The following is a 6,817-nucleotide window of genomic DNA, read 5'->3' as shown; positions in this document are numbered from 1 at the left end:
AAAAAATCGCACTGGCCAGTTTTTGCACCTTACCTCTCAAGTTTGCCGAGAAAAGCCAAGGGGGCTGGGGACAGAAATGGGAAGGGCAGTTTCCTCACACTGGCCAACACTCACCATGGGCCAGGCCCGGGGCTCAGCATTGTTTGGAAATTTCATTCTAGTTGTACCAAAGATTTCTTAACATATTAACCTACATATGTTTTAAAAAGCCAAACAGTACTCAAAGGGTAGTGAGAAAAACAACCTTTCCCTTCCCGGGCCTCCTACCCCCACATCCAACTCTTTGGCAAATAGAGTTTTTTATTTGCCTCCATGTGTCTGAGCAAAAGGCTTACACTATGGTGTTGATTTTTCCATTTTAGACATAATCTCCTGCCTTCCTGCTATGGGTGATGAGGGCGTTAGCACACATACCTTATCCACTTTCCCACCACATCCTCCCCATGTAATCATATCACATTGTTTGTTAAGTAAATATTCCATGAATATATTATTTTTACTGAGAAAACATTGGTCAAGCTGCTCCAGAAAAGTATTACATTTCCTTTCATATATGACTTCTTGTTTTCCCTGGACTTAAGAACTGGCCTTTTTTCCATTCGCACAATTTCAGGTCACCACCAATTCTCCCCACAAAGTCTCCAGAAGAGATGTAAAATCCTCCTCCACGTATTCCAACATGTCGGTTCCACCTGTATTTTGGAGCTGTCCTCCCGGAGCCGTCCTTCCTCCTGTTCCAGTGTGGGCTGGTGGCTCCCCGTCCTTGCTTCCCAGTGGTGATCCTAGGGCTCCACTCACGGAACCCTGAATTCCCTCTGCCTTTCTTCTGTGTCGCATCCATTTTTCAGATCCTGTGCCTTCCTTTCCTTTTGTTAATTCCCTTTCGCGGTGTATTTCTACGATCATTCAGAGACTGCCCTTGGTTGTCTGACCGGGTATGAACCTCCTTTGGACGTACTGTCAGTTCGGGACTAGCCTGATGCTACGTCACAGTGTCTGGTCATTCACCTTCCTTCACCTCACCAGGTAGGCATTCTGTCATCTCACATCATCACAAGAAGAAGAAGGGTGAGTACAGTACAAGAAGATATTTTGAGAGAGAGACCGAGAGAGACCACATCCACGTAACTTTTATTACAATAGATTGTTGTAATTGTTCTATTTTATTAGTTTTGTTGTTAATCTCTTACTGTGCCTACTTTATAAATTACGCCTTATCGTAGGGATGCATGTGTAGGAAGAAAACACAGCACGTATGGGGTTTGGCACTAGTCGCAATTTCGGGCATCTACTGGGGGTCTTGGAATGTATCCCCCGTGGATAGGGGGGACTACCATATAGAGTTCTAGACCAGAAATATGCTTTCTTCAGCATTTTGAAAGTCTTGTTGCCCTGTCTTCTAGATCCCAACGTTGCCGAGAAAGTTGATGCTCCTCTGACACCTAGCCCTGTGCAAGTGACCCCTAATCTGTTCTTGCCCCTTCTCTCCCAGAGCACATTTTAAGAATCTGCTCTTAACTCCTGAAGTATTTAAATTTCATGCAAATGTGCTTTAGGTGGGTCCTTCTCCCCTTCTAAAAAAATCCAGTGTGCTGGGCCCTTATTCTGGGCCTGTTTGGTGTGAAAAATCATATTCTTTAGTTTTGGGATATTTTAAAATATCGTTACGTCTGATAACTTTCCCTACATTTGTGTTGTTGCTGTTCTCCATAGAATACCTTTTGTTTTCTATCGGATGTCTTATGTTACCTAGTGCTCTTCATCACACTTTCTGAGAGACGATCTTGGCTTTAGCCCCGTCCTCTTTATTTCATCTTATTTGCTGTGTACTGTTTTCCAATCCCCCTACCGTCTTCTCAACATTCTCGCCTCATGGGTCGGCCATGACTTCTCTCCCCTCAAGGGAGGGGCGTGACCTCCGTTTATTCCATTCTTTTTCTTCCCATCTATTTTGATATCTGCTTTCCATGCTGAGGGGTTTTCCTGTGATCTTTGCCTCCCTTTATGCTAGGACAGTGGCCTCAAAGGTCGGCTGGAAACTCCTCAAGCGGGAAAGGGCTGGCCAGCCGTGGCTTCACTAAGGACCATCAGGCAGCAGCCCTGCTGTTCGTTTAGAAGCTTCCCTCAAATTCAACATGTTTGTCTTTCCTCTGGTTCCTGGCTGGAGAATGATGCCGGCAACCAGCACTCTGGGAACCTAGTTGGGAAAGAGGCCCGAAGCAGGGGTAAGATCACAGTTCGCTTCCTCTCATTCCGTCCAGCCCTCACCTCCTCCCCAGCCACTCCAGGCATCTCCAAACCAGGAGCTGCCCTGGGTCTCTTTCTCCAGAGGGAGAACTCCAGGCGCTCTGCTGGGATGGGGAAGGGCAGGGACTTGACTGCCCTGCAGACAGACTTATGGGTTCTCTTCCTCAGCCTTTCCACTTACCCTGACTTTCAGCGATACCTGGCCCTTGGATGCCCGAGTTTTTCTAGGTGTCTGCGGCACGAACGGGCATGTTGCTTGTTGGCGACCCCACGTGCAAGCTTTTAACCGCAGAGAAAGCTGAACACTAATTAGGGTTTCCTCCTCTTAGTCCTGTTGGGTTATGTTCTCTTTATTGTTTGAATACGAGTCCTGGGACGTGGTCTCCGTGCATTATCTCTCAGATCCCGTCCTCATCCTGTGAGGTAAGTACTATTATCAGCGCCACTTAAAGAGGGGAATGCAGCCTTCGAGGGAGTAGGTATCCATTCGGGCGCAGAGCTGTGGCGTGGACTCAGGCCTTCCAACCCCAGCGCCCTCGCCCTGAGCCACCATATTGGGCAGCCAGAAGCAGAAGGTGGGGCACAAGGTGCGAGAGCAGAGTGACCCCGTTACCGGGACCCAGCTCCTTCCAATCACCGCACGGCAGGCCAGTAAGTCGAGAGGCAGGATGCTGAGACAAGGAAAGCGACTTTGTCCAGAAAGCCGGCAAGCCCAGGAGATGGCAGACAGTTGTCCCAGCGATCCGTCTCCCCGAGCATAAGGCTGCGCTTCTTTTATGTTAGGGCAGGGGGACAGGGGTGGAGTCAAAAGGTGACTGACGTCTGTAGACAACCCAGGAAGGTGGTGTAAACTCTTTGTCCTTGGTCAGTTGATCTCTGTGTACAGGAATCTGGTCATTTCATTCCTGTAAATCATGCCATGGCGTAGTCATTTCTGTACGTACTTCCTTCTCTCCTCGGGTGAGGTGGGTTTCGGGGGAAAGGTGATTTCTGCAAATCTTAGCCGTAGCGTGCCTACGTGCAGGGCTAAGCAGGAGTTTCTAAGCTACAGGTGACAGCAGCAAGAGAAATGGGAACAATATGGAGTCAGACACGCTAAGTTTCTCCCTATCACAATCCCCGAAACTCCTCTGAATGTCTGCCATGGGCTTAAGTCTTCCACGGAGGCTAGTGGTGAAAATCTGTTACACAGGAGCTTTGGCCTCCGGGGGAGAGCTGCGGCTGGTGAAGGCAGCGAACTTTGTGTCCAGAACGGGTACTTCACAAGGTGTCTGGGTTTAAAAACGATTTGGAAAAGGAAGTGTTCTGAGATCAGTGTTTTTCAAACATTCTTATAATCAAATACCATTATAATCATCTGAGAGGCTTGAAAAATCCTCGGGGTCCCCCCTCCCCCCAAGCAACGAAATCGGAATCTCTGGATGTGGGACTCAGGACTATAGTGCGTGAAGCTCTCCAGGGATGCCCGTGGGCAGCCAGTTTAGAACCAGTGCTGTAGACCAGCGCTTTGCAAACTGTCAAGTGCCCCTGAATCACTGGGGATCTTGTTAAAAAGCAGATTCTGCATCACGAGGTCTATCCAGCTCCCACGTGATGCTGCTGGTCCTGGGACCACGTTGCATGTATTGGGGACGTTGATGACACGGAGCAGGTCCAACAGCAGGAAAAACTAGCCTGGGAGGCAGCACCTAAAGTTGGCATTAAAGTATGAATTTCAACCTCATGGTTAACTTCTTTTCCACAATGACTATAAAAATGTATGCATTGCAGAAAGCGATGTGAATTCCGTAACAGTTCTAAACCATGTAAGGAGAATATTAATTAGCAAAGGCTTTCATGCGTCTAGAAAGTATAGATGTTACTGAAGATGTCATTAAGGAGGGGGGCGGTTTACATGTCCTGTTAGGTTTATGACCCAAACAGCCAGTTGAGCATCCAGGTCTCCCGGATCTCAGAACACCCCGGGGCCACCACACCTCTCCGGTGGTGGCTTCGCATCGGCTCAACTCCTCCAGCAGCTTTCCTGCAGAGTCTCCTTCAAGAGCAACACAAAAATCCCTCCCCTTGAATGAAAAAGAATAACCTTCTCTCTCCCTTGAAAGCACCTACCTGAATGCTCCAAACGCAGATGTTCCCAAAGACAGTAGTATTGTTTCTTAGAGGAATTTCAATATGTTAAATATTCCTACTTTCTTAGACCATGACGAGACAGACATCTAGGTTTACAAAATAATTATGTTCATGTGCATTTGTATAGGATGATTAAAGAATTCCAAATGTGCCCCAAGGGGTCCAAGCATTCAGGGAATTCCTGCAGTGCTAAAGAGTACCTCCTTCCTCCCACCCCCACCTGGCCTCTCAGATTGTCTCTGCTTTTCTCCACCAGCAGACGTGGGGATCACATATCAAAGAGAAAGAATAGTTCAAGAGGAAATCTGTACTGTCCTTATTTTATAAATTGGGTTTAATAATTCATCTAAAAGCGAATTTTTAGCAACAAGGTTTGCATATAAAAAGGGAACATGCCTTCCCTAAATAGGTATCTGTTACTCTTGCTGCAATGCTGAGTGGGGAGAAAAAAGGCCAGTCAGGTCCAAGTGCCTCTTTCAGATTCTCTAAGGACATCGTGGTCTCCGGCCCGTTAGGCAAAAGTGATTTGAGAGCAAGCTTTGCAAGGAAAGGAATTTAAACCACACCCTAAAAGCCTCCTCTTTGTCGCTGCAGAAATCCACCTAGAGGTCATTGCAACAAACACGTATATTCCAAAAAACGTCTGCAGACTGCAGGCCTGTTCATTTCCTGGTCCTAAAACGCCACCTGCCCAGACCCCCACTATTGCCTCAAATACCAAACCCACGGCGTCTTGTAAGTCAGACGGTGTCGGACTTGAGGGTCTGCAGGTCTCCACGCGCTCACACAAAGCTGTTCAGAATGTCAAGAAAATCAGTCATTCACACAGCTGTGCTGCTCATGCGTGACAAGCTGACTTAAAATATTTGTCACTCCAACTTGCTGATGGGGAGGAGGGGGAGTTGGTAGAATGAAAGGGGAGGAAAACGAACAGAAACCTCTAATTGCCCAGGTTTGCTGCCTTGAATATTTCCGCAAGTAGCTCTGAGGCAGGCGGCGGCACGGTCCATGTTTTCAGACCTGACAATGGGTAAGTGGCCAGGGAGCCAAGGCCCCGCAAAAGAAGTGATTAATACCTCCTTTTTCAGTTTATAGACAGCATCTGTCTCCTCACCTTAGAAAAAAATTGTTGGAGAATTAACTTTCCTAATTTCTCTCTCTAAAAGTCCCTATTTAACCATATCCTCTGCAGAGTCCCATTCAGTCAGGGGAGCATCCGAATAAACCACATTTTCCAAATGTTTAAAAAATTTGCAACAATATAGTCTTTCTCTTGAAGCCCCGCACATTCCAACATTACATAGGTATTTTTAAAGTGTGTCATTTGTTTAACAGAGTCTCTTGAACAATGAGCCAGAATGAGGCGGGGGTGGGGGGTGGGGGTGGGGGGAATGGACACATTCATTCTACCTAGAGGTGTGTGGACTGAGTCTACCTTTCTTTTCTGGAAGGTATGTGACCCCTTTGAAACCGTGATATTCTTTGACCTGGCAACTCCATTGCTAGCCATGTGTCCTAAGGGAATAGTCAAGGTGTGTCAAAGATTACTGCATTCTGATGTTCACTATTTATAATAGCAAAACTAAATGTTAAAAAAACAAGGCTAGCAATTAAATTATGGCAAAATCGTATAATGAAATAGTCATTAAAAAGAGGTGTAGGAGAATATCTGGCAGGGAAATGTTCATTGACGTATTGTTAAATTTAAAAGAGTGTAAGGCAGAATGTACATTATACTGTTTTAAATTTTTTAATATAGCCATTTTAATTTATTATAATACATATGCATAGAAAAATGACTGGAAGGATTTTTCAACAATCTATGGTATAGGGGGCGCTGAGATTTTGTGCTCTCCTACATTTTCCTAATAGGAATCAAGAATCAAACGTGTTCAACTATATGTAATGTTACAGTTAGAATAAAAGATGCTACCAGTAGGTTTAAAATGACGGTGACCTTTATTAGATAAGGCGTTGCGAGATCCCACTTTGCCAAGCCACAGTCAGCTACTCTGATGCCTTCTGCGCCTTCGTGAGCGGCCTCTGGGTTTCGGATGAACCGAAATGGTGTTTGACCTGGAGGGACGTGAAACGGGTCCATGACTCTACGACTCTCCAACAGGAGACCAAGGGCTCCGGCCTTTAAGAAATAAGGAGCGGCCGGCAAGATGGAGATTCCGAAGCCACGCTGAGCTCAACAGCTCTGCGGCCCAACCTCTCAGTGCCTCGCTTCCCCCTCCGGAACCCGAGAGGGACACCGGCTCCTCCTTTCCCGGGTGGTCACTGAGGATAACCTGGGTGAAGCCGAGGGAAGGGTGAGAGCGGTGCCCGGGCGCAGAGTAAGCGCTCAGCGAACGTCGGCGGAAAACCCCGCCTCGGGTCCGGCCGAAGCGCCCGGAACCCCCCGCGCGCCTCGCGGGCCACGGCGCCCAAACCCCGG

The 6,817-nt window shown here is 47.3% G+C and overlaps 2 long non-coding RNA genes across 2 annotated transcripts in view; one reads left to right on the top strand and one right to left on the bottom strand.

Moving 5' to 3' along the window:
- The first annotated feature begins 5,280 nt into the window (after nt 1-5,280).
- Nucleotides 5,281-6,817, top strand: part of LOC121033408 (uncharacterized) — a 6,857-nt gene continuing 5,320 nt past the window's right edge. The window contains exon 1 of the long non-coding RNA XR_005791875.1: nt 5,281-5,407. This is a non-coding gene — a long non-coding RNA (uncharacterized LOC121033408). The remainder of the gene's footprint in view (nt 5,408-6,817) is intronic.
- The window catches only part of LOC121033409 (uncharacterized), a 1,118-nt gene continuing 618 nt past the window's right edge, over nt 6,318-6,817 (bottom strand). The window contains exon 2 of the long non-coding RNA XR_005791876.1: nt 6,318-6,453. This is a non-coding gene — a long non-coding RNA (uncharacterized LOC121033409). The remainder of the gene's footprint in view (nt 6,454-6,817) is intronic.

This window comes from Herpailurus yagouaroundi, unplaced genomic scaffold (assembly GCF_014898765.1).
Source record: "Herpailurus yagouaroundi ecotype Mexico unplaced genomic scaffold, PumYag 159, whole genome shotgun sequence".
NCBI classification, from domain to species: domain Eukaryota; kingdom Metazoa; phylum Chordata; class Mammalia; order Carnivora; family Felidae; genus Herpailurus; species Herpailurus yagouaroundi.
This window is presented reverse-complemented; position numbering and strand designations above follow the sequence as displayed.